Raw genomic sequence first — 27,908 nt, forward strand, 5'->3', positions numbered from 1 at the left:
CGCCTCCCAGACGGGACTGTGAAATGGCTCCGCGCGCGAAGGGGTCCGGGAGCCGTTCGTTGTACGGGGGGGAAGCTGAGTCTGGAAGAAGCACTGGGGCGGGCTCAGCGGCCAACGGCCAGGGGATCGTGCATTGCTTGGAGGACGCTGGGCTCTCCTCCATCTGCCTCGGCCGTGGGCAGTTTGTTTCCGCTCCCACTTGCAGCGGGTCTCTGCATCTTAATTGGCAAAACGAAGTGGGGGCCGCGGTGGAGCGGGGGCTTCTTCCAGAACGGTCAGCTCACCTCCGGCTGCAGTCGTCCCAGCAGCCGCCTGCGGGGGGTCCCACGCCCTCTTACTGGTTGACGTCCAGCGCCTAGGGGCCCAGGTGGCCCCGGGCCACCTCATCTCGCGGCCTTCTGCTCCCGGCGCAGCCTTGAGCGCCCCGCCGCCCAGCACACTGTCCGTCCCTGGGGACGCGTCACTAGCGCTGGGAATAGAGCTCGTTTCCTCTTTTCTTTTCTTTTTTCTTTTCTTCTTCTTCTTCTTCTTCTTTTTTTTTTTTTTTTTTTTACCTTTGGTTCTGATTGTCTAGGCTGTTGGTGCCGTGTTGGTGGTGCTATTGTGACTGGGGCACCGGCCTTGGCCGCAGGTGTGCTGTGCCCGACAGAGGCCGCCTGGACCTCGCTCGGAACGCACCGTCCGGATGGGCTGCGGCGTTCGCCTTGCTTTTGCCCTGAGCAGAGACTGGCAATATCTTTCCTAGCTTCAAAACAGAAAATCTTGGAATTATAAAATTACCCCGTCCCCACGCTTACAGGTTTATCTCCTGGACACCACCAACTCGCTTTCTCTTTGGAGAAGCCAGTCTCTGTGATGCTTTCTTCCATGAAAATTTCGAACTCAAATGTGGGCATTCGTTTTGAGTCATTTCAAAGCCCTAGAAGTTCGGGGTCAAATTGTGTTTGGGGTGACAGCGCCTTTAGACACATCCCCCTCTCTTTCCAAGCTCCACCTCTTGGAGCAATTTACAAATTTGTTCCTTTGGAATTCGCTACTTTATTTTTGTTTTGTAAGTTTTGTTGTTGATTTTTTAAAAATGTCTAATTTTCTATGGAAGTATGAGTTTAAATACATCCAACAGCCCAGCATAGTGGCAAGCGCCTGTAGTCCCAGCTTCTGGGCAGGTTGAAGTAGGAGGATTCCTTGAGCCCAACAGTTCGAAGCTGCAGTGAACTATGATTGCCCCACTGCACCAGCCTCGGCGACAGATCCAGACCCCGTCTCTTAACAAAAATAATAAATAAAAATAAAAGATAGATCCTTAGATAGGTAATAAAAAACTCGCTCCAGCGACCCGGAGATGACCCGGTTCTTGGTCTAGGAACCCGAGGTGATGCTCCTGGACATGCAGAGCTGCCAGCCCGCCGCTACCCTCCCAGTGTCCAGGGCCTGGAGGGTCCCGCCTCCATTTCACACCCACCGCTCTCCAGCCCCAGCGGCTCCCGCAGAGACCTTGCTTCGGAGTCCAGTTACACAAACCAGCGGCGCCTGAGGCCACACCCAGAGTCAGGAAGTAGCCGTCTGGGTGCAGGGGCTCGGTGAGGCCGGCCGCGAAGACCAGAGCTGCTGGGCGCCGGCTGCAAGGCCGGGTGGGGGCGGTGCTTGGGACACGCACGGGTGCTCTCCCGCCGGCGAGTGTGGACCCTTCGAGAACGCTCCCTGGGCCCAGGTCTGACCCCCACGCGTGTGCAGCTTCGACCCTTCGAGGAGCATCAGGGTCGGTGCGGACCGACTACGCAGGCCCTCCCTGCCCCATCCGGGCTGGTGCCAGGCTGCAGCTCGAGACCTGGTTTCCACCCCAGGCTCCCACAGAGCCCATGAAGCGCTGGTCACAGTCCCTGGAAGCCGCGGACCAGGCTCCTCTAGGAGCCTTCCCGACGTGCAGAGCCTGAGACCCCAGACAGCGGCCGGCTCACGCGGGCCAGAACGCGGCGAGGCGCCCGCGGAAACGGCTCGGCTTTTCTTTCTTTTCCCCTTTTCTTTTCTTTCATTATTTGCATTTTTTCCTCTTTCTTCCCTTCTTCCACCCATTTCCCCCTCCTCTTTCTTTTGTTTTTTAAGTCCTCCCCCCACCCCGTTTCTTTCTTTTATTGCTCGCTCATTCTCTCTCTTGTCTCCTCTTCTGCTCCCGCTCCCCGCCCCTTTCTGTTCCTTTTCATCAGAAGGACTGCCAAGTCACAGTCCCGTCCTCCTAATAAAAGAAGAGGCCTTCGTGCTCGCGGTGCCCACCAGGTGCCAGACGCTCTGAAGCTCTATCTAGTATGTTTAACAGGCACAGAGCTCTTGGAGGGTTCTACAGCCTGTGGAGGGGGTGCGGGATTCTTTCCAGCTTGGGCAGCCTGGGGAGCTAGGCCTGGGATTGGGGAAGGGGTCTGGGCCCTGGCCCCTTAACCAGGTGAGATGGACCACAGCATCTCCTCCAGAATGTCTCCTGGTGGCAGGGAGGCCAGACCAGATCACATTGCCCACGTTCCAGCAGGGACTTACACTTGCATCTGTCCTTCCTGACACAGGACTCTACTGTAGCTACCAGTCCTGGCTTCACCTGCCACCTCCCCACTCCACCACCCTGCCAGGACTGGAAGGGAGGGGGCTGGGCACTGCCTCCTCCAGCAGCACCTCCCACTGGGTGCTGCTTGGGAAGGGATGGAACAGGGGACATGGTGCTTCTTTTACAGACAAGAGTTCTGGGATCTAGGGGGGAAAAGGAGGCTACAGCCACACCACCCCTCAGATGCCAGGCAGGATCAGCCTCTGGTACCCTGGCTTCAAGACAGCCCTCCTGCCTCCTGCTGGTGTGAACTGACTGAAGATGACACAGAGAGGATGGGGACAGGAGCTGGTGCCACCTCCACAGGCACTGGGCGTCCCTGGGCCCCTCTCCCTTGTCACACCTGTACTTTCTGCCTTGTCCCTGCCCCTGGGTGCCAGGAATGGGCTTACAAGCCCGGTTCCCACATGGTCAAATCCCGCACATTTGCAGATAGGCAGAGCACACAGGGGACCTCGAGATGGTTTGCAGACATCTTCCTACTACTGCCCTTGAGCAAGCCCATTTCCTGTCCAAGCCTCAGTTTTCCCATATGAAAAAACAGGAGGGGGTTTTTAGGTGAATCTTCCTCCTTGCCAGTGTTAACAACTTAGGTCATGGATTGAAAAACTTTTTCTATAAAGGGCCAGATAAGCAAATGTTTCAGGCTTTGCAGGCCACATGGCCCTGTTTCGTGACTCAGCCCAGTCTTTGTAGTGTGAAAGTAGCCCTAGATAATGCATAAATGAGAGGGTATGGCTGTGTTCCAACCAACTTTATTTATAGATATGAAAATCTGAATTATATCTAATTTTCATGTCGCAAAATATGATTTTTTTTTCAACCACTTAAATATGTAAAAACCATTCTCAGTTTGCTGGCCAAGCAACAACAGGCAGTGGGCCACAGTTTACCAATTCTTGTGTAGTTTCAATTATTCTGATTGCACAAATATTGCACTTCCGTATCAGACATGTTGCCTTATGTTAACATTTTTTCTTCTGATTTCTGTTTTCCAGGAAAGGATCTGTTAGTTTACCAGTATTTGGGCCTTAGGAACACAGAATCACCTGGCTCATTTCCTACTCCCATGTCTGAGTTCTCAACAATTTAAGTGTTTCCCTTATGAATACCATACCCAGACACTGGATTGCACAACGTACAATCACCCTCTCACTTAATCCTTGCAACAGCCTTTGGAATAGAGATAGTTTACCCTGCCTTCCAGCTCCTTGCACACCCCTGGAGACAGGGCGCTCACTCCCTTCAGTGGCTGCCTAACAGACTGCTGAGAGCCTAGTGACCTAGGCTTGCAGCCCCTTAAGGGTGAAGGCCACCCCCGGGGAGAGTGCCTCTTCCCAGCCAGCCATTCCCAACCCCTGGCAATTCCATCTAAATCCTCTCCAGCTGTTGAAATGTAGATGGACAGGGGGCCGTGGCTCTGACTTTCTGGGAGTTTCCCAAGCCTTGAGCCTTTGCAGCTGCCAAGTGACAAATCTTGCAGGGACTAGGCAAAGGGAAAGAATATGACAGAAAAATAGAGATTATAAATGTGTTGCTTGCTGGAAGTGCTTCCAGGAAATCTTGCTCACAGGGAGGCCTTATCGCCCCGCCCCCGCAACTTCCTTGGTTCTTGCGCCCTCTGCTGGTCATATTGAGTCTTAACCATGCTCACTCGGAACCGTTCCTCTTGTGAAGGAAAACAAGACTGCATGATCGCACTTGTATGTGGAATCTAAAAAAGCTGACATCATAGAAATAGAGTGAAATGGTGGCTATTAGGGCTGGGATATGGGGGAGAAATGAGAAGATGTTGGTCAAAGGGTACAAACTTTCAGTGATAAGATAAATTCTGGGGATCTATGTACAGCATGGTGACTATAGTTAACAATGATGTATTGTGTGCTTGAAATGTGCTGAAAGGGTCGGTCTTCAGTGTTCTCACCAAAATGGTAACTATGTGACGCGATAGATATGTTAATTAGCTTGATTGTGGTGATCATCACAGTATATACGTATACCAAAACATCACATTGTACACCTCGAATACATACTTTTTTTTTTTTTTTATTTTTTTGAGACAGGTATGACTGTCGCCCAGGCTGGAGCCCAGTGGTGCCATCTCAGCTCACTGCAACCTCCACCTCCCGGGCTCAAGCAATCCTCCCACATCTTGGGCTCAAGCAATTCTCCCACCTCAACCTCCATAGTAGCTGGGACTGCAGGCACACACCACCATGCCCAGCTAATTTTTGTATTTTGGATAGACATAGGGTTTCACCATGTTGCCCAGGCTGGTCTCCAACTCCTGCGCCCAAGCAATCTGCCTGCCTTGGCCTCCCAAAGTGCTGGAATTACAGGCATGTGACACCATGCCCAGCATATATACAATTTTTATTTGCCCATTATACCTCAATAAAGCTGAGGGATTTTTTTTTTTTAAATAAAAAAGGAAAAATAATCTAGTACTTACTTTCCTTCTCTATGTGTCAAACACCTTGCTGGATGCTGAAGATACAAAGAAAAAGATATCTTAGCTGCCCACGGGAAGTGCAGTTTAACCATGCAAAGATGTACAAATGTGCTCACAGCCAATGGCAAAAGCACAGCATGCAGAAGGCGGTGGACACAACGGGAGGGAGCATGCCACGGAGCAGAGGCGTGCGGGAGGCCCTGAGCCCCAGGGGTGGGGAGCTTCCAGACACACGCAGTGAGCTCATGGCTTCCACTGTGGGGTGCTGGTGTTCCAATCAGCGGGCCACACAGCACAGGTTGGATTTTAAATGTTTGGATACTTTTAGAGCCAGCTGCATCTGACCTTCAGGGACTTAAGAGGCTGAGCTCTGTGCCCTGTAATGAAGCCCAGGGGGATGCTCTCTGGGCCTGCTGCTGAAAAGGGGAGTCTCTCAGTACGTTGTGGGTTCCGCTGTGCACTCCCAAACCTGGAAGAGCCCTAGTCAGTCTTCTAGGGAGCACACCGTCTGTGCAAGGCCTTGTGCCCCCTGTTACATGATCTCATTTAAACTCAGTCTTCTCACTCTAGGAGACTGGCAATTTTACCCTTAATTTACTAGCAAGGAAACTGAGGCACAGAGGGGTGACCTCATTTGTCTGAGAGTAGAGCTGCAGTGCTCCCTCCACAGTATCACAATGACCTTTTTGGGGACCCCAAAAAGTCACCTTCTGACTTAACCCCTACTTTCCCTCGCTGATTGCCACTGAGACAGACCTATGGCTCTAGCTGCCACAGGTCACCCAAGCTGGGAGACCACGGGCACACCAAGCTCACTGTGTCCAGATCTGGACATATTGTTATCCACTTCATCCTGCTCTGAGTGGAGAAGAGGGACTGGAGCAGCTATCCCCTGCTGACACAGCTCACTGACCAGGGGGTTCCCTGGGAGGCAGCCCTGTTCCTACCCAAGCACAAACAGCAGGCAAGGCATCTCCACTCAAAGGGCAGGGCCCTGTGGACTCAATTCTGGTCAGGACACCCATGGTACTGGGCTCCTTCCATAGGTTGGCCCTGTGCTGGTCCCAACCTCATCCCATTATAGCTCAGTCTAGGAGAGCAGGACTGCCATTTACAGACTACGTAACTCCCAGGGGTGTCACCGACTGTGCTGAGAATAGCACTTCTTGATTGTGCAGTGTGCGACCCACACAACTGTGCCCAGCAGTCCTGCCAATTATTTGTTTGCTTCTCTTCTCATCAAACCAAATGGATAGAAAAGGTTGTTATCATTGTTTTGAGTTCTGCCTGCTCCTTCCCCAGATGATAAGCAACATATTGAAACAAGGGAAGAAAACATATCCTATCTGCATACTTCCTGTTAAAAATCCACCTTAATTTATAAATCTGCTGGCTTTTCGTTTTACGTTTCTGTTACAGATTAGAGCAAAATTAATCCATCAAAGTGTTTGTGCCCTACATAATCCATCCCTTTGAATATAGGGGATCTATCAGTGTGATAGGATAGCATCGCCCTGATGGTGCTACCTGATATAGCAAAAAGGATTTTGAGGTCCCTAACTGATTGACTTTGAACTGATCCAAAGGGAGATTGTCCTGGGCCTGACTAATTGAGACAACCTCTTTAAGAGGGACTGGGGCCAGGCACAGTGGCTCACGTCTATAATCCCAGCAGTTTGGGAGGCTGAGGCAGGCAGATCACCTTAGGTCAGGAGTTCGAGACCAGCCTGGTCAACATGGAGAAACCCCATATCTACTAAAAATATAAAAATTAGTCAGGCATGGTGGCCCATGCCTGTAATCCCAGCTACTCGGGAGGCTGAGGCAGGAGAATCACTTGAACCCAAGAGGCAGAGGTTGCAGTGAGCTGAGATCACACCACCGCACTCCAGCCGGGGCAACAGAGCAAGACTCTGTCTCAGAAAAAAAAAAAAAAGCAACTGAGGTCTTCCCTGAAGTCAGAGAAGTTCTGCCAGCCTTGAAGAAGCCAGTTGCATGTTGCGAGCGGCCGACAGAGGGCCCGCATGGCCAGGACCCAGAGCAAGCAGGTAAACTCAGCCAACAGCCTGAGTAAGCTCAGAAGCAGGTCTTCCTTGGCAGAGCTCCAGGTGAGACCGCAGCCTGGCTGGCACCTTATTGCTGACTTATGAGACCCTGAGCAGATCCTGACCCATGGAGGAGATAATAATATGAGATAATAACAGTGTTTGGTTTTCAGCCGCTGAGTTGGCAGAGCTTTGCTGTGCTGCAGTAGCACCCAAGTTCAGCCAGGGAGGTGTGTGTGTTGGGGGGAACCTCATGTCTGCCACAGGAGAGAGACCACAGGAGGGCAGACATCCTGTTTGAATCTTCGTCTTCTACCATCACCCAGAGGCAAACCTCAGAGTCCAGGCCAGTGACCCTGCCTGCAGAGGGACTGTGATGTCCCTTATCCCTATAGTGACTGCTGGTGCCCGAGGAAGCCCCTTCGGCAAGAGGCTGTCCACAGCATGGACAGGAGAACAGGGGGCCACATTCTGGGCAGCCCTGGTGTTGTGATGGCCTGCAGCCGCCACCTTGCTGTGATTCAGAAAGAGCAAATCCTTCGCTCACACCTATAATCCTAGCACTCTGGGAGGTCAAGGCAGATGGATCACCTGAGGTCAGGAGTTTGAGACCAGCCTGGCCAACATGGTGAAACCCTGTCTCTACTAAAAATACAAAAATTAGCTGGGCCTGGTGGCGGGTGCCTTATTCCCAGCTACTTGGGAGGCTGAGGCAGGAGAATCGCTTGAACCTTGGAGGCAGAGGTTGCAGTGAGCCAAGACTGTGCCACTGCACTCCAGCCTGGGCAACAAGAGTAAGACTCCATCTCAAAAAATAAAAATAAAGAAAGGAGCAGATCCGAGGAAGACCCTGCACAGAGAGGGGAGGCCCCTCTGACCCAGGCAAGTCCCAGGGCAGAGGTGGCAGCCATCCTCTGCTGAGGTGGCGGAGCTGCCAGCGGTGGACGCAGACCAGGCAGCACATCTGGTTCCTTTTTCTCCTACCCCTGGTTTAATTGTCCTGGGCTCCAATATCCGGGACAGGGTGGCATGCAGAATTTGACTACATTCTCAGACCCTAGTTCTGGTGGCTAGGGTCACCCTGCTCTGCGCCCACTACAGCCTCCACCCCACCCAGCCCCACTCTCAGGTCACAGGTGCTGCCCATAGGAGGCCGCCCCTCCCTCTCCATGCTCTGCAGAAGTAGTGCCTCCCAGCCTGCTGGACCCAGTGTGGGCTCTCAGGAGGCTCCTGGCACCAGCACCGGCCGCGGCCGATGCCTGACACAGCCTGTGAGATGCCATGTTCTGCCAGCCAGGCCTGGGCTGGAGCACCCTGACCACTCCTCTACCCCTTCCTGTCCTCCTCTCACTTCTCCCAGGTTAGGGGTCAGTGGGGATGTGTGCAGGTGAGGCAGACCCAGGCCTACCCCAAGGGCTTTGAGCCACACGGGCTGTCTCAGCTGATGTGAGCATGGCACTAATCAACAGCACACCCCAGCAGGAGTCACTCACTCCCCAGGTACTTTCTGTCTTTCCAATCATGCTAAGTCCTGAGTCTGAGTTTGGTGCCAGCGTGGTCTCACTGTGCTCACAGGCCCATCACTGCCAGACAGCCGAGCCTGGGAGAGTGAAGGCACAGCACTGTGCGATGGGATTCAGACCCCAGTTAAGTGTGTCCACAATTGCTAGGTGATGCTGGGCTTTTATATTTATTTATTTATTTACTTACTTACTTATTTATTTACTTACTTATTTTTGTGTGTTTGTTTGGTTGCTTTTTCTGAGACAGTTTTGCTCTTGTTGCCCAGGCTGGAGTGCAGTGGAGTGATCTTGGCTCACTGCAACCTCTGCCTCCCAGGCTCAAGCGATTCTCCCGCTTCAGTCCCCTGAGCAGCTGGGATTACAAGCACCTGCCATCACTCCTGGCTAATTTTTTGTAGAGACAGAGTTGCTAGTAGAGATGGGGTTTCACTGTGTTAGCCAGGCTGGTCTCGAACTCCTGACCTCAGGTGATCTACCTGCCTGGTCCTCTCAAAGTGCTGGGATTACAGGCGTGAGCCACTGCACCCAGCTTTTAAAACTAAGATCCAGATCACTTTAAAACACATTTATTCAGTAAGAACATATTGTCATGTAAAGAGAACAATCGGATAAAGGAAGCACTGGTTATGCATGAGGAAACAGCAAGAACATGAAGATGAAGGTGCGAGCAAGGCGGCACAGGGTTCAGTTCAAACCTGTCCTGCTCAGTGTTGGAAGCACATTCCTTCTGTGTGCCTCAGTTTCTCCCACTGAGAAATGGGGATACCACTAGCACTTGCGTCCTGGAGTTCTCATGATGCGAGGACCAGCTGATGCAGCAGATGACTCATGCTGGTGAGTCATCTGTTAAATAAACTGGACAAATGAGGCAGGGGAGCCCTGCACCAGCACAGTGAATCCAGGCTGGCTACCACTGCCACCAGCTCGCCCTCCCTCCACCAAGTACTAGGGGCCCTGCCAGAGGTGGCCTGACAGTCGTTCCTTCAGGGGATTATGTGACCAGTGTTGGCCGGGGCTGCCCCAGCACCGACCGAGACCCACAGCCTCAGCTTCCTTGACGCTTGCTTTTCTTGTCCCTCCAATGGAGGACTCAGCTTCTATAGGAAGAAGTGATTGGCACTGACAAGGCTTTCCTCAGTCAGTGGAGTGAGAACGAATGAAGTGAATGAATGAAGCACTCAGGAAAGCTCTGATGCTGCCATGCATGCTACCTTGATGCCCTCGATCTGAGCTAGGACGTGTCTGCTACATGTCCTGCAAGCCACAGAGAGAGCCCTGGGCCTCCAGCAGAGGTCCACATAATCCATCCTGTCTGAAAATGACCCCTGGGCAGAGGCCTCACCAAGAGATGGGGACAGCAGCTGCGGGGGCCACATGCCAAGGACGCCATCCACAGTTGGAGCACATTCAGCGTCCACTTGCTTCCCTGACCAGCAGCAAAGTGAACCAGAGTCTCTTTGGCGGGAACCAGATGGCCATGGCCACCGGGTGCGGCCTAACGTCTGAGGTGGGGGTGGGTGCGAGATGGGGGCTCCCGAGGCCTGCACCTCCCAGAGCGTCCATGCAGCCCGGTGAGGGGTGAAGTGTGGCTGGGGCTGGGGGAGGAGGCTGGTTGTTGTTTGTGTCAGTGTGCAATGCCTGGAGTGCTGCGAGCCCTCTCCTTGTCTGGAGATGACAGCCTAATCCCCTTTCCAAGTGGGGCCACCGCCCTCTCCAGTGCTGGGCCACCCATGTGAGGCCAGAGCATGCCTGGAGGTTGGGTGGGGGCTTTGTGCTGCATAAACCCTCCAGTGACATGGACATCTGGCCAGAATGTCCTTCCTGAAGGCCTTGGTCACTGGTTCCCATAAAGCTGCCATCTCGGGAAGTCGGGGCAGGATAGACTTGGTCTCCGTTTCTGTGTGGCCCTGTCGCGCACACTTGCTCATCTGCTGTACTCACCTCTCCTGCACAGGGATCCCCAGAGGCACTCGGGCTCAGACCCCTCTCCCCATGGCCCCCCCACATCTTCCCCTCCAGCCCTGCCTGTGACTGGTGAGTCCCTTCGCTCCTTCCTCTGGCTGAGGAGGCTCTGCCTGCCCCTCCCGGCCGCCCTCTGCGTCCTCAGAGCTCTAAGCTCCCTCTGGTGAAACGCCCACGGATCTGTGGGAAGAGCCTCCGGCACCGGCACTGTCCAGGACCGTTAGAGGTAGAATGCCTTCCTTGAAGGGCGGCTGAGGACACCAGGGGTCCCTGGTGTCCTGGGCACAGGGCCTGGCTATGGCAGGTGCTAAGTAAATAAAGAGGTTGATTTGCAGCCAGCTCATAGTCCATCGCCTCCAGAGCCCTCCCTAGAGGAGACTCTGTAAGGGCGCCTCTCTTCTGAGAAGCCTCTCCTTCCCCACAGGGCTCCTTTGTCCCTGGCCCCTCCTTCCATCTCCACCCCTGACTGCCCAGGCCCTGCTCATGGCTTCCAGAGCTTCCCCTTCTCATTCGCCTAAACTCCCTGGTCCTTGCCTCTGTCTAGAGCCTGCTCTCAGCACTCATCATTGGATGGGCAACAGTGGGCACAACTCTCTCACTTTCTGATGGGGAAACTGAGACCAGAGCAGGGAGGGACTCACTCCAGCCACACAAATAGTGGCAGAATTGGGACGACATGTCAGTCAAGACAGGCTGCTGTGATGAAAACCTCCAATGCCTGGAGGCTTGCAGGGCCGGGGTTTATTCTCTGTCCTGCAGCCGGCCCCTGACATCAGTGGGGAGCCAGGCTCAGCCTCTCCGTCCGCCAGCCCCTGGCCCACAGAGTGGTCCCTTCCTCTATTCAACAGGTGTTTGGTGCAGCTTACTTACTGTCAGTCAGACCTTATGACTTAGCTTGCTGTGGCACTTTGTCCAGCCAGCTCTTCTGGGGAAGAACAGAACTCTTCAGGGGAAAGAGAAGCTTGTTTATTTTTGTATTTTTAAAAAATCCCTGCCACTAGTTTCTGTTCCTTGGGAACAGAAAGGGCCACCAATCTCCACCTCCACCCAGTATTGATACATGTCTAGGAAGATGGAAAAGTTCTGATATTTTAAATGCTGAAGCGGGGGAATCCAGAACAGGGCCATCAGTGCCTGGTTAGTTTCCTGTGGTTGCTGAAAAAAAAAAAAAAAAGAAGCACCACAGCTGGGTGACTTAGAGCAGGGGACATTCACTCTCTACAGTTCTGGAGGCCAGAAGTCCAAAACCAAGGTGTTGGCAGGCGACGCTCTCTCTAAAGGCTGTAGGGGAGGAGCCTTCCTTGTGTCTTTTAGCTTCCAGTGAAGGCCAGCAATCCTTGGCTTGTGGCCACATAATTCCAGGCACTGCCTCTATCATCCCATGACCTTCCCCATGTGTCTATGTACGCAGACACATACATACATGTGTCTGTGGTCTCCTTATAAGACCACCAGTCATTGTGTTAGGGTCTGTCCTTATTCAGCCGGACCTCACCTTAACTACCTACATCTGCAAAGATCGTATTTCCAAAAACAGCTACATTCTTAGGTTCCAGGAGGTTAGGACTTCAACGTATCTTTTTGGAGGATATGATTCATCCCACAACACTGCCTATATGGCATCTTTGTACAAATCAGATAAAGACTTCCCCTCCTACAGATAGGCACAGCTGCAGCCAGCAGAGCACAGCTGGGTTGGAACCCCCAACTAGCACCCTTGTGCAGTGAACAACCCACACAACTGCAAGCAGCCACCCTATCCAGGAACCTGTCCATTTATAAGCTTAACATTCATCCCAGGTAGAGTCCAGGCCAGAATTTCAGCTTGAACCTGGGCCGGCACATGTCACAGAGCCCAGGGAAATGGCACCTCAGCAGCGCCTCAAAAGTAAGGCTGAGGCAAGGGGGCCTTAGTGCACCAAAGGGAGGATGGGATAGAGGTCCACACAGACTGTCAGATCTGCCAGCTGCTACTCTGGGTGCAATCGTCCATATTAGCCAGAATGATCTTCCCTGGCACCAGGGTCTGACCCTGGCTCTGCCCAGTGCCCCGCCCCCACGCCTCTGGACCTGAGTGGTAAAAATGCAGAGGCCCACACGGTCCTGAGTCATGAGGAAAATCTCGCTCTGCATTTGGTTCTTGGAAGGAAACACATGTTGGAAAGCTTTATTGTCAAAACTCAATAGTCCTCATGCCGACAGGGGTAACCTTAGATGATTTGGGACCCATAACCCATGGATGCCTGGGGAGAAGCCACCTGGGCCAGAAACCATCAGGCCTGGGCCATTGGGAGCCCCAGGAGCAGCCCTGGGTGCAATAGCTGGTGCCCGGCACACAGTGTTCCCTTGGTGGGCTCAGGCTCCTTGTGTGTGAATGGTGCCCAGCGATGCCTACCTCCACTGCCATGACGAGCTCAGTCCCCATGGCCCTGTGTTGTCATTGCCACAGGCTTTGTGGCATTAGCAAAGTTGCTTCACAGCAGAACCTCGGTTGCCCTGTCTGTGACAGGAAGGCTGGATTCAAGAGTTCTTAAGGCCCCTGCCAGCCCTGGCATTTTTGGGTGAGTCACCAGTAGCACCAGCCACATTCTCTGTAAGCTCAGGGTGCTCTGACAGCCCTGGGAAGGCACCAGTAGAGATCCCCTGGGTTCCTTTTAACTGGAAATCTTATCATCCTAGGATTAATGTCCTCTAGCAAAGACCTGACTCCAGGCCCAGAATCACCACTTTGTTCCTCAGCCTGTTACCATATTTCCTGGGCAGTGTCTTTCCCCTCTTGTGTCTGATCCTACATGCCCTGCTTAGTCAGCAGTTTATGTGCTTTAACAAACCCGATAGCAGTTTATGTTTCATTTATGTGCTCGTCTGATGTGGATGCTGCTGATCTGTGCAGGGTTTTCACCATGCAGTGACTCAGGGATCCAGGCTGGTTCTATCTTGCAGTGAGTACCTCCATCCTCTGGGGCCTCAGAGTCCTCTGTGTCTGGGTGGTAGGAGGCTGTGATGAGCTGAATATTTGAAGTGTCATCTTCTCTTATTCTATGCAACAACAATGAACCATTTCTCCATCAGATTGTGATGTATGACGAAAAGTGAATTTTATACAACCAACAATGATCAACTCAGTGATTGGACCCAGAAGAAGCTGCAAAGCACTTCCCGAAGCCAAACTTGCACCAAAAAACAGTCATGGTCACTGGTGGTCTGCTGCTGGTCTGATCTACTACAGCTTTCTGAATCTCTGCAAAACCACTAAATCTGAGAAGTGTGCTCAGCAAATCAGTAAAATGCACCAAAAACTGCAATGCCTAAAGCTGGCATTGGTCAACAGAAAGGCCCGAATTCTTCACGACAATGCCTGACCACACGTTATACAACCAATGCTTCAAAAGTTGAATGAATTGGGCTAGGACGTTTTGCCTCATCCGCCATACTCACCTGACCTCTCACCAACCGACTACCAGTTCTTCAAACATCTCAACAACTTTTTTCAGAGAAAATGCTTCCACAACTAGCAGGATGCAGAAAATACTTTCCAAGAGTTTGTTGAATCCTGAAGCACGGATTTTTACACTACAAGAATAAACAAACTTACTTCTCTTTGGCAAAAAAATGTGTTGATTCTAATGGTTCCTATTTTGATTAATAAAGATATGTTTGAGACTAGTTTTAATGATTTAATATTCATAGTCTAAAGCCGCAAATTGTGCACCAACCTAATATTTATTTTTAAGTGCCTCCCAGGGGCAGAAAGGAGATTGCTGGACTTAGGGGACAGGGCATAGATTTTGACTCAATTCAAGGAAGAGCTTTTGACAAGCAAACCTAAGAGAACAGGGGCATTAGGAGGCAGTGAGCCCCTGGCACTGGAGGCTTGCAGGTTGAGCTCACAGCTCCTATTGCTGTGGGAGGAGGGAGCAGTGCGGATCAGTGATGCAAATGTGAGTGTGCACACGAGGCACGAGGGGAGGGGATTGCAACACAGGTGGCTGAGTGTCAAGGGTGGGACTGAGAATCTGCATTTTTCATTGCATTGGCCATGCATGCAGATGCATTCTCAGTGCATCTGCATTGGCCCAGGGACCAAACTTTGAGAATCCCTGGTGTAAATAATCTTGAGATAAACATATTCCTCAGTGACCATGTACCGCTCAGGAAATTCAGTCTGAAACTGGGCTGCTTAATCTTTCAGCATTCCATATTTTCTATGGTGACACCAACTCTACGGTGGTATTTTCTTCTATGGTGCAACTCTGCTTAGTGAAAATGAATAGGCTAGTCTGGATTACTTGCATCCTTCACTGGTATCTAGACAGACGTGAGCAGGTCACATCCGTGTACCTAATACTACTGCAGATCTGACCCAGCTCTGCAGGCTTCGATGTGTCAGGCGGATGGCACCATCTCCTCCAGCCAAGTGTGCTCCTGGCAGGTTTTTGCTCACTTTCACATTGAGAAAAATGTTCACAGATGTGATCATCCACAGGCATGAAAACAGCTTTCTGAGGCATTTCTGAGGCAGGAGGAGTTATCTGGCCGTCATGCACTAGCACATATTTTGAACACTGGACATGTTGGCTATTGATTGAATTCAGCAGACACTGCATCGACCTTTCTAAAGACATCCAGTGCAGGGCTAACTACAGAAGAATGGGCAACTGCTCCGTTAGCCCACAGGGAAGGAGGATGCCAAGTCCTGTTCTGGCTGTGCACTTGCACACTCGTTTCCTAGTGCTGGTAACAGTTAAGTCACTTAGTGATTTAACACAAATGTATTATCTTACAGTTCTGAAGGTCAGCAGTACAAAATCAGTCTCTCTGGGCTACAGTCAAGGTGTCAGCAGGGCTGGTTCCTTCTGGAGGCTGCAGGGAGAATCCATTCCCAGCCTTTTCCAGCTTCTGGAAGAGGCCACTTGCATTCCTCTGCTCATAGCCCTGCACTGCACCAATTTTTGCTCCATAATCACATCTGCCTCCAAATTATAGGGAACCTTGTGATTACAAAGGGCCCACATGGATAATTCAGGATAATCTCCTGTCTTAAAATTCTAACTCAACCACATCTGCAAAGTACCTTTTGCCATATAAAGTAGCCTATTCACAGGTTCTAAAAATGTGAACGTAGATACCTTAGGGGGCCATTATTCTGCATACCAGGCCCTGGAAGAATGCTGACTTGGCCAGGCTGCAGGCCACAGAGCAGGTGACACCAAAGATGAGTGCTGAAAGCCAGGTGAGGATGCTGGATGAAACGGCACCATAGGTCCCAGGAACCCAGCTGGCCCTAGGACCAGCATCGAGAAGGGGCTTCAGCATCAGGAGCTGGGCTGGGGTCTCATGCCTCTTCCCGTTTTTATCCTTCAAGCAACTCTGTGAGTATCTCTTTTCAGAAGAGAAACATGCAGACCCAAGATGGTAAGTCACCTAGAACTGAATCCAGACCCACACAATTCAAAACTTGTGTTATTTTTACAATGCTACAGTGAGAAACGGCACTGTGGTAAGAATTTGGGGAGCAAGTAGGCTTAGGCTTAGGAATGGGTTATACACATATGAGAAGAAAGAGGGAAAGAAAAGGAAGCTGATGGTGTTGAGGGCCACCCTTAGCCTAGTGCTACACAGGGTGTCTTCAGTCCTCATGAAAATCTGATCAGTAAGTATCATCACAGCTGTTGGTAGAGATGAGAAGGCAGAAGCTCAGAGACATTGAGAGACTAGCTCACTCCTGGAAAGCAATGAATAGGGCCCAGGTTTGGGTCCACTCAGCTGGCTGAAGCCAGGCTTTAAAAAGTTCTTGTTCCATGTCAAGGATTTGGGACTTCATCCTGTGGCACAGTGACGAAGAGCCATTCCTGCCCTGATGCTCAGGGTGCACAGCACTCACATAAGAAGGGAATTCTGGTGGTGGTGGAGCCAGTCTGTGTGTGGGATAGGAAGGCTGGAGGGCCCCATGGGAGGCTGCAGAAACCGTTTGCACAGGAGTTGACATGCAGCTTCCAAGGAGTAATAATGGGACAGAAGAAGCGTCTGCCACCAAGTGGAACAGGCGAGGTGGGCATCAGGCACCAAGGAGGGCTCCAGGGCTCTCGCCTTAATGGCCGTGAGAGGGAACATGCAAGAGACAGCTTTGTTGCATATTAAGAGCGATGCCTGCTCCTGGTTTTAATTTTTTTTCAAGAGGGCAGAGGAGAAAAAGGTAAAAAGTAGAAACTGCTCATTCTTCTCCAATTCCAGTTAAACTCACCAGATGCAGCCCTAATTAACATAGTTTCATTTGTGTTCTTTCAGAAATTTCTCTGAAACATAGAGATTTGGAAGGAAGACAGTAAGGTTAACTGGAATCCATTGAATCCGAGGTCCCATCAAACATCAAGGCATGGAGAGGTGAGGGTGCAGAAGCGTGGCAGACAACTCAGAAGAGGGCTTTAAAGTTTAGTAGAGGGATCTGGGCTGAAGACGTTCATGACGCATCCTCAGAAAATCCAACTTCTGGGGTCTGAATATACCAGGAACTGTCATTACAATGATTTGTACCAGATATTATATTCTAACCACTGTTCCTAAGTGTGGTATCAGAGGTGAACAAGGCCTTTTCCAATAAGGTATTTGCATGTATCATGGTAGGAAATTTCTTCTGCCTGAAATCTTCTTAGTTCAGGGATTCTGAACTAAGGATTCAGATTTTCATCTGCTTTATTGAAGGGTGTGTATACTATAGTTATTTAGGCACAGGTCTCTTCCTTGTTTAAGATCTTGATGTTCAAAAATTTAAAGTTAGCCTTGAATACAGGGAAGATTTTGGTTGCATGTATTTCATTATGGGGTATACCTTTGCCCTCTCCGGTGCAAAAAAAATTACTAAAAGAAAATTGATAAATTCCTGGCAACATACAACCTCCCAAGATTAAATCAGGAAGAAACTGAAACCCTGAACATGAAACTCTGAACAGACCAATAATGAGTTCCAAGATGGAACCAGCAATAAAAGACCTTCCAACAAAAAGAGCCCTGCACCAGGTGAATTCACAGCCAAATTCTACTACATGTACAAAGAAGTACTAGTACACATCTGACCAAAATTATTCCAAAAAATCAAGAAGGAGGGTAATATGGTTTGGACCTATATCCCTACCCAAATTTCATGTTTCAATGTAATTCCCAGTGCTGGTGGTAGAGCCCGGTGGGAAGTGATTGGATCATGGGGGCAGTTTCTCATGGTTTAACATCATCCCCCCTTGGTGCTGTGGTCACAAGAGTGAGTGAGTTCTCATGATATGTGGTTGTTTAAAAGTGTGTGGCACCTCCCCTTTCTCTCTCTTCCTCCTGCTCTGGCCATGTGAAGTGCTTCATTCCCTCTTTGCCTTCTGCCATGATTGGAAGCTTTTCGAGGCCTCTCCAGAAGCAGAAGCCACTATACTTCCTGTACAAACTGTGAACCATGATCCAATTAAACCTCTTTTCTTTATAAATTACCCAGTCTCAGGTATTTCTTTACAGCAATGTGAGAACACATGAATACAGAGGGATTCCTCCCTAACTCATTCTATGAAACTGGCATCATCTTGATATTAAAACTTGGCAAAGACACAATAAAAAAAGCAACAGTCCAATATCCCTGATGAACATAGGCACAAAAATCCTCAACAAAATACTAGAAAACTGAATCCAGTAGCATAATAAAAAGTTAATTCACCATGACCAAGTAGGCTTTATTCCTGGGATGCAAGGTTAGTTCAACATACACAAATCAATAAATGTGATTCACCACATAAATAGAATTAAAAACAAAAACCACATGATCATCTCAATAGATGAAGAAAAAGCTTTCAATAAATCCCAGTATCCGCTCGTGATAAAACCCTCAATAAACCAGGCATTGAAGGAACATACCTCAAGATAATAAGAGCCATCTATGACAAACCCACAGCCAACATCATACTAAATGGGCTAAAGCTGGAAGCATTCCCCTTAAGAACTGGAACAAGACAAGAACTCCCAATCTCACCACCCCTATTCAATATAGCACTAGAAGTCCTAGCTAGAGAAATCAAGCAAAAGAAAGAAATAAGCGGCACCCAAATAGGAAAAGAAGTCAAATTATGTCTCTTCGCTGGTGAAATAATACTATGCCTAGAAAACTCTAAAGACTCCATCAGAATGCTCCAAGACCTAATAAATAACTTTAGTAAAGTTTCAGGATATAAAATCAATGTACAAAAATCAGCAGCATTTCAGTACACCAATACGTTCAAGCTGAGAGTCAAATCAAGAATGCAATTGCATTTACACTAGCCACAAAAAATACAATATCTAGTGATATGGTTTGGCTGTGTGCCCACCCAAATCTCAACTTGAACTGTATCTCCCAGAATTCCCACGTGTTGTGGGAGGAACCCAGGGGGAGGTAATTTAATCATGGGGGCTGGTCTTTCCCGTGTTATTCTCATGACAGTGAATAAGTCTCATGAGATCTAATGGGTTTATCAGGGATTTCCACTTTTGCTTCTGGCTCATTTTTATCTTGCCACTGCCATGTAAGAAGTGCCTTTCACCTCCCACCATGATTCTGAGGCCTCCCCAGCCATGTGGAACTCTAAATCCAATTAAACCTCTTTTTGTTCCCAGTTTCGGGGGTGTCTTTATCAGCAGCATGAAAATGAACTAATATATCTAGGAATATATCTCACCAAGGAGGTGAAAGACCTATACACGTAGAACTACAAAATGCTGCTAAAAGAAATCATAGGTGACACAAACAAATGAAAGAACACTCCATGCTCATGGATTGGGAGAATCAATATCACTAAAATGTCCATACAGCCAAAGCAATCTACAGATTCAGTGTTATTCCTATCAAACTACCAATGTCATTTTTTCCATTTTTTCACAGAATTATAAAAAAACTACTCTAAAATTCATATGGTACTAAAACAGAGCCTGAATAGCCAAAGCAATCCTAAGTCAAAAGAATGAAGTGAGAGGCATCATATTACCCAACTTCGAAGTATACTACAAGGCTACAGTAACCAAAACAGTATGGTACTGGTACAAAAAATCAGATACATAAACCAGCAGAACAGAATAGGAAACCAAGAAATGAAGTTGAACCCTTATAACCAACTGATCTTTGACAAAGTTGACAAAAATAAGCAATGAAGAAAGGACTCCCTATTCAATAAGTGTTGCTGGAATAACTGACTAACCATATGCAGAAGAATAAAAATAGACCCCCTATGTGCCACCATACACAAAAATTAATTCAAGATGGATAAAATGCCTAAATGTAATACATAAAAATATTAAAATCCTATAAGAAAACCTAGGAAATACGCTTCTAGACATTGACCTTGGGAAATAATTTATGACTAAGTTCTCAAAAGCATTTGCAACAGAAACAAAAATAGATAAATGGGACCTAATTAAATGAAAGAACCTCTACATGGCAAAAGAAACTATCAATTTAGTAAACTGACAACCTATAGCATGAGAGAAAATATTCACAAACTATGCATCTGATAACAGTCTCATATCAAGAATCTATAAGGAATATATACAAACAAGCAAAAAACAATAGCCCCATTAAAAAGTAAGCAAGGGACACAGATATTTCTCAAAAGAAGACATACAAGCAGCCAACAAACATAAGAAAAGAAAATGCTCAACATCACTAATCATCAGATAAATGCAAATCAAAACCATAGTGAGATATTATCTCACACCAGTCAGAATGGCTATTATTAAAAAGTCCAAAGATATTATGTTGACGAGGCTATGGAGAAAAGGGAATGCATATACATTGTTGAGGAAAATGTAAATTAGTTCAGCTACTGTGGAAAGCAGTTTGAAGATTACTCAAAAAAACTAAAAATAAAACTCTTATCTGACTTAGCAGTCCCATTACTGGGTATATACCCAAAGTAAAATAAATCATTCTACCAAAAAGACATATGTACTCATATGTTCATTGTAGCACTATTTATAATAATAACAAGGGCATGGAATTAACCTAGGTTGCCCATCAATGGCAGATTGGATAAAGAAAATGTGATACATATAATACTACACAGCCATAAGAAGGAATGAAATCATGCAGCAACATGGATGCAGCTGAAGGCCACTATCCTAAGCAAATTAATGCAGAAACAGAAAACCAAATACTGCATGTTCTCACTTATAAGTAGGAGCTAAATATTGGGTACACATGGACATAAAGATGAGAACAATAGACACAGGATTATAAGAAAGGGGAAGGTGGGAAGGGAGCAAGGATTGAAAAACTAGCTATTGGGTTCTATGTTCACTAACTGGGTGATGAATTCAATCATACCCCAAACCTCAGCCTCACACAATATACCCTGTAACAAATTTGCACATGTGCCCCCTGAATCTGAAATAAAAGTTGAAATTTTGAAAATATATATGACTAAAAAGATAGTAAGACTGAGCTTTATTTCCTGCAATGGTGGACTAGCTTGTTTCAAATTAACACCAAGAACAACTAGAAAAGCTGGACAAAATATAAATAAATATCTTTTTGACAGCATTGCAGAGAGACAGTAAGCCCAGAGAGGGGAGCTTGATAACTGATATATTTTCTCCTCAAGACATTTGCCAGTAACAAATGCTGTTGCAGCTGAGAGACCTAGAAGCTGAGCAAGATTGTAGGTGGTGGCATTGGCCTAGGGGACAATAATTGTCATGCAAAGTCAGCCAAAGAGAAAAGGCCCTGTCAAACACCTCAGGCTCTCAGGTAAGCAAACAGGAAGAATATTAGCTCTTACAAGGACCAAAGCCAGCTTTAAATCAGCTCGGCCTTTTGTTTGATTAAGGTGATCTGCCTCTCATTAACTTCTTGCCAGAAGCAAAGACAAATCCTCTCTGTATGAGACAGAATCCAACATCTCAAATTCCCTCAATGATTTTTAAACCACAGTCTGACACTCAATCAAAGGTAGGCTAGCATACAAAAAGACAAGAGCTGACCAAAATTGAGAGAAAAAAATAAGACCAAAGACAGACGCATAGAAGGGCCAGATATTGGAATTATCAGACATGTACTTTAAAATAATTATGTTTCATATATCATATCATCAATACATCAAATAAGAAACTGGTTAATTTTTTTAGAGAACTGGTAACTATTAAAAATAATCAAATGAAAATTCTAGAATTGAAAACTATAATAACTCAAATTAAGAACTCAATGGATTTCTCCATTTCTGTCCATAACGGAGTAAATGCTATGGGAATTGCTGTCAGGCTGTTAAAGAAAAGAAAAAAACAGAAAACCAGATAAAATATCCAAAACAAAAGTTTTCAGAAACTGCCAACACAAGTGCCAGCATACACTACCCTGAGGCACAAACAGTGTCAGTGTAAAGACACAAGAAATGTGAAAAAGCAAGGAAATATGACACCCCCCAAAAACCACAATAATTCTCCAGCAATAGATCTTAAACAAAAAGAAATTCTTGAAATCCCAGATAAAGAATTCAAAATATTGATTTTAAAGAAGCTCAATTAGATGCAAGAGAAAATTGAAAAACCAATACAAAGAATCCAGAACATCAATTTATTATATGAACAAGATATCTATTTACCAAGGAGATGGATTTTTTTAAAAACACCAGATATTCTGGAATTGGAGAATTCATTGCAGGAAATACAAAATACATTTGAAAGCTTCAACAATAGATTAGGTTAAATAGAAGAAATAATTTCAAAACTTAAAGAAAGTCTCTTGAAATAATCCATTCAGAGAAAAATAAAGAAAAAAGAATAAAAGAGAAAAACAAAGTCTTCAAAATATTTTGTACAATATAAAGCAATAGAATTTATGAATTACTGGTATCTCCAAAGGCAAATGTTAGATATAGTGAACTCCAAGTTTCTCTTCAAAGAATCAGTATATCAGTATGTTCGACTGTCTTATTCTTTGATTCTCCATTTTAAAGTTTAACTTCTTGGTTCTCTTTGCTCCCTGCCTCCAATTTCAGTAAACAACTTTCCCACCAGTTCTAATCAGTTCACATCTGTTCCCCTGGTCACATGCTTTGACCTGAGTCACCCCAGTCACCTGCTCCATCCTGAGTCACCCCTGGTCACCTCCTCTGACCTGAATCATCCTGAGTCACCTGTTCTGTAACCACCCTTCCTGCCAAATTACCCACCCCGCCACTCTGGCTTCTACCCCTGCTCTCTTTAAAATAGCCAATTGGAATTAGCTTAGACTGTGCGTTCCAACCCTAGCCAATAGGGGAATGACACAGCAGTAGGGGCTACCTGTGTCAGGAATAAGAACCCCTTCTCCTCCCTTGTCCAGGTGTGCTCTTGCCATTACTCCATCCGTGAGTTGCACCCTTCTATAGAAGTAAAAATTGCCTTGCTGAGAAAATTAAATTTATGTTCAAGTGCTATTTCTTTGCAGCACTGAGGAACAAGCATTTTGTTTCTAACACAAAGAGAAATCAAAAGGTTTAGAAAACATATTTAACAAAATAGTAGATTAAAACTTCCCAAATATGGCAAGAGATTTAGATATTCAGATATGTGAGGCTCAGTGACCCCCAAATAAATGCAACACGAAAATGTCTTCACCAGGGCACATTATAATCAGACAGTCTAAAACAAAGTGAAAGAGTGAATTCTAAAAACAGCAAGAGAAAAGCATCTAGTCATTATAAAGGAAAGCCCATCAAACTAACAGCAGACTTCTCAGCAGAAACCTTACAGGCCAGAAGAAAATGAGATAATATATTCTAAGTCCTAAAGAAAAAAAAAATCAGTTAAGAATACTATATCCAGCAAGATTAACCTTCATAAATGAAGAAGAAATAAAGTCTTTCCCAGACAAGCAAATGCTGAGCAAATTCATCACCAATAGACTGGACCTTCAAGAAATGCTCAAGGGAGCCCTAAACATGGAAGTGAAAAGATAATACTTACCATGATTAAAACACATGAAAGTATAAAACTGACTGGTAAAGCAATCACACAAAGGAGGAAGAGAAAATAATCAAATGGCACCATTACAGAATTCCCCCAAACCACAATGACAAACAGTAAGAGAAAAAGAAAAAAACAAAAATTTGGAAAACAATTAGCAACATGACAGAAACAAAACCTCACATAGCAACAATAACCTTGAATGTAAATGAATTAAAGTCTCCACATAAAAGACAGACTGGATGAATGAATTTTAAAAAGTGGCTCAACTATATGGTGCTTACAAGAAACTAAAAACTCACCTTATCTGTAAAGACACATATAGGTTGAAAGTAAAGGAGAAAAGATATTCCATGCAAACAGAAACCAAAAATGAGCAGCAGTAGCTATACTTACAACAGATGAAACAGCCCTTAAGTCAAAGGCAGCCAAAAAAAAAAAAAGACAACATTCTATAATGATAAAGAAATCAATTCAGCTAGGCACAGTGGCTCACACCTGTAATCCCAGCATTTTGCAAGGCTGAGGTGGGTGGATCACCTGAGGTCAGGAGTTTAAGACTAGCTTGGCCAACATGGTGAAACCCCATCTCTACTAAATACAAAAATTAGCCAGGTGTGGTGATGTACACCTGTAATCCTCAGGAGGCTGAGGCACAAGAATCACTTGAACCTGAGAAGCAGAGGCTGAAGTGAGCTGAGATCATGCCACTACACTCCAGCCTGGGTGACAAGAGCAAGACTCCGTCTCAAAAAAAAAAAAAAAAAATCAATTCAGCAAGAGGATATAACAATTCTAAATCTATATGTACCCAACACGGGAACACTAGATTAATAAAACAAATATTACTAGACTTAAAGAGAGAGAGATAGACCATACTACAGAAATAGTAGTGGACTTCAACACCCCAGCAGACAGATTACCTATGCAAGGAATCAACAAAAAACCATTGGACTAAACCTGAACTTTAGACTAAATGAACCTAACATATTTACGGAACATTCTAAGCCAACAACTGCAGAGTATACATTCTTTTCATCAGCACATGGAACATTCTCCAAGACAGACCATAGGTTAGGCCACAAAAAAACTCTCAATAAATTTTTAAAAATCAAAATCATATCAAGTATCTTCTCAGACCACAGTAGAATAAAACTAGAAATCAATACCAAGAGGAACTTTGGAAACTACAAATACATAAAAATTATATATAAAAAACATGCTTCTGAATGACCACGAGGTTAATGAAGAAATTAAGATTAAAATTAAAACATTTCTTGAAACAAATGAAAATGGAAACACAATATACCAAAACCTTTGAGATACAGCAAAACAGTGCTAGGAGGGAAATTTATAGCATTAAGTGCCTACATCAAAAAAGTAGAAAGATTACAAATTAACAATCTAATGATGCACCTCAAAGAACTAAAAAAGGAAGAACAAACAAAACCCTAAATTAGCAGAAGGAAAGAAAGAACAAAGCATAACTAAATGAAATAGAGACTAAAGAAAATACAAAGGATCAATGAAGCAAAAAGTCGGTTCTTTGAAAAGATAAACATAATTGATAAACCACTAGCTAAACTAGCCAAGAGAGAAGACCCAAACAAACAAGATCAGAAATGACAAAAAGAGATATTATAACTGGTAACACAAAAATATAAAAAAGATCATCAGATGACAACACTAACACCTTTATCATGCAAGCCTTGGAACCCCAGCCTGGCCTGCATGAGTATGCTCAGACAGTTGCAAAACAGTTCCACTCCTCTCAGCTTTGGGTCAACACCTATCCCTACTATACCCCTGGTCAGCAGGAAGAAGTTAGAGCAGATTTTGTCCTTTTTCCAACTTCTTTATCCAACACCTTAAGACTAAGGTGTTATAAAACCCAAATGGAGGGATTGAAACCTCCATTGCAAAATTGTAACTGAGGCAGTGAAAGAGATCTGACCTAACCAACTCCATCTTGCTTCTAACCTCCAAGTCATCCTTGTTTATTCCTGGGCATAGGCTGAACTAACTTTAGGAGGAATTGAGTTTATAGTTTAAAACAAAGATGATAACAGGCCTTTCCCAAGGCAAATCCCCTTTTTGCCTGGGGATTAGACTGCCTTTGCAGGACTAACAAATTAGCCACAAAATTAGAAATTATGGTTTAGGAGTCATGCAGCTGGAGGTTACAAGATTCTGACCTTCCCTAGACTGCTCCTAAGATCAGTGCTTAAAATATTTTGCAGACTCTGCAGTTAATGGATCAACTGGCACCACCCAGATCAATAAACTGGCTCATCTGATCTTGTGGCCCCCACCCAGGAACTGACTCTGCACAAGAAGAGTCAACTGTCTATGATTTCATCTCTGACCTGACCAATCAGGACTTCCAGCTCATTGACCTTCCCCACCCACTAAATTGTCCTTAAAAACTGATCCCCAAATAAATGCTCAGGGAGACTGATTTGAGATTTGAGTAATAATAAGACTCTGGTCTCCTGGAAAAAAAAAAGTCATCAGAGACTATTACAAACAACTATATGCTTACAAACTAGAGGAAATAAATAAATTCCTGGAAACATATAACCTCTCAAGATTGAACCAGAAAGAGATAGAAAACCTAGAAAACCTGAAAAGACCAATAACAAGTAGTGAGATTAAATCAGTAATAAAAAGTCTTTCAATAAAGAAAAGTACAGGACCAGATGGATTCACAGCCAAGTTCTACCAAATGTACAAAGAAGAACTAATATCAATCTCTTGAAATTATTTCAAAAGAATCCAGGAGGAGGGAATTCTCCATAACTCATTTGATGAGGGCAGTATCACCTTGATACTAAAACCAAACAAGGACACAACAAAAAAGAACGCTACAGAACTACAGACCAATATCCTTGATAAACACAGATGCAAAAGTCCTCAACAAAATATTAGCAAACTGAATTCAACACCACATCAAAAAGATAATACACCCTGATCAAGTGGGTTGTATACCAGGGATGCAAGGATGGTTTGACATATGCAAAACCAATAATTGTGATACATTGCATAAACAGAATAAAGACAAAAACCATATGATCATTTCAATAGGTGCAGGAAAAAAAATTGGTAAAATTCAACATCCCTTCATGATAAAAATCTTTAACAAGCTAGACTTAGAAGAAACATACCTCAAAATAATAAAGGACATATATAAACCCCAAGCTAACAACATACTGAGTGGGGAAAAGTTGAAAGCATTTCTTCTAAGAACTAGAACAAGACAAAGATGTCCACTTTCACCACTCCTATTCAACACAGTACTAGAAGTCCTAGCTAGAGCAATCAGGCAAGAAAAAGAAATAAAAAGCATCCAAGTTGGTAAAGAGGAAGTCAAATTATTCTTGTTTGCTGATGATATGATTTTATATCTAGAACCCAAGAAGTGGCAATGAAAGCACAGAATGTTAACTTAGGTCACAAGGCAGAGTGGCTTTTATTGCTAATCTTGCAGGGATTCTAAAGCAGGCAGTTTGAGTGTAGGATTTTTAACTTTGTTTTAAGTCAGATTTTTGTTCTTTAATTTAGTAAAGAGAATTTTTAAGGTTAGCCATGACACTATTACATGTCTTTTTAAAAAATTGATCTTCCCATCAATTGTTTACAATAAGAAATTTCTAAAATATATATTTTTAAAATTTAGGAGTCTAATTTAAAAGATCCATCTTCTGGTCACTAACAATTAGAATTTCCAATGGCATACTTATTCCCATAGCAGCTAAATCCAATAGCCTCTTCAGAGAAGGAACAATCTCAAAGATCTGCCTCCCTGGCGCCCCGCCACTCAAGGGAAGAGGCTAAGATAGACAAATTCTCCCAAGAGCTTGGCACATTTGGAACAAAAAGTCTCAGGTTTCCAGGTATTTTTATACTGGCTGCCTGACATGACCCAAAAATCATGCCCCCTCCCCCACTGGGTGGCAGAGACCGAGAGAGTGCTCCACTTGATCACAATTGAAACTCTTGAGGAAATAAGACAAGATGAGAGGGAAACCCCTCTGGTACCTCTCTTTAAGATACAACAACAAAGAAAGACAAAGACAAAGGGAAAAAGATGATTTGGAGGCATAAAGGGATCAAACAATATGACCCAAAGTACCAAAAAGTACACCAGAGTCAATACACCAAGATTAGTCACACACAAATCCTTTTATTCCATTAACGAAAAGTTTTGCAGAGGAAGCTGATTTTTACTATCCATTTGACCAGATTGTACAGAGAGAGAGGTCAGAGTCTGGCTGGTAAGAAAATCTTACTCTTCTGCCAGCTGCTCAGGTCCTGGATTCCCCTAACTGTGGCTTCCAGAAGAGCAGAGCTTTGATCATTCTGCTCACAGCATTAGACTTTCAGAGTCA

Source organism: Macaca fascicularis, chromosome 15 (assembly GCF_037993035.2).
Source record: "Macaca fascicularis isolate 582-1 chromosome 15, T2T-MFA8v1.1".
In the NCBI taxonomy this organism is placed as follows: Eukaryota; Metazoa; Chordata; class Mammalia; order Primates; family Cercopithecidae; genus Macaca; species Macaca fascicularis.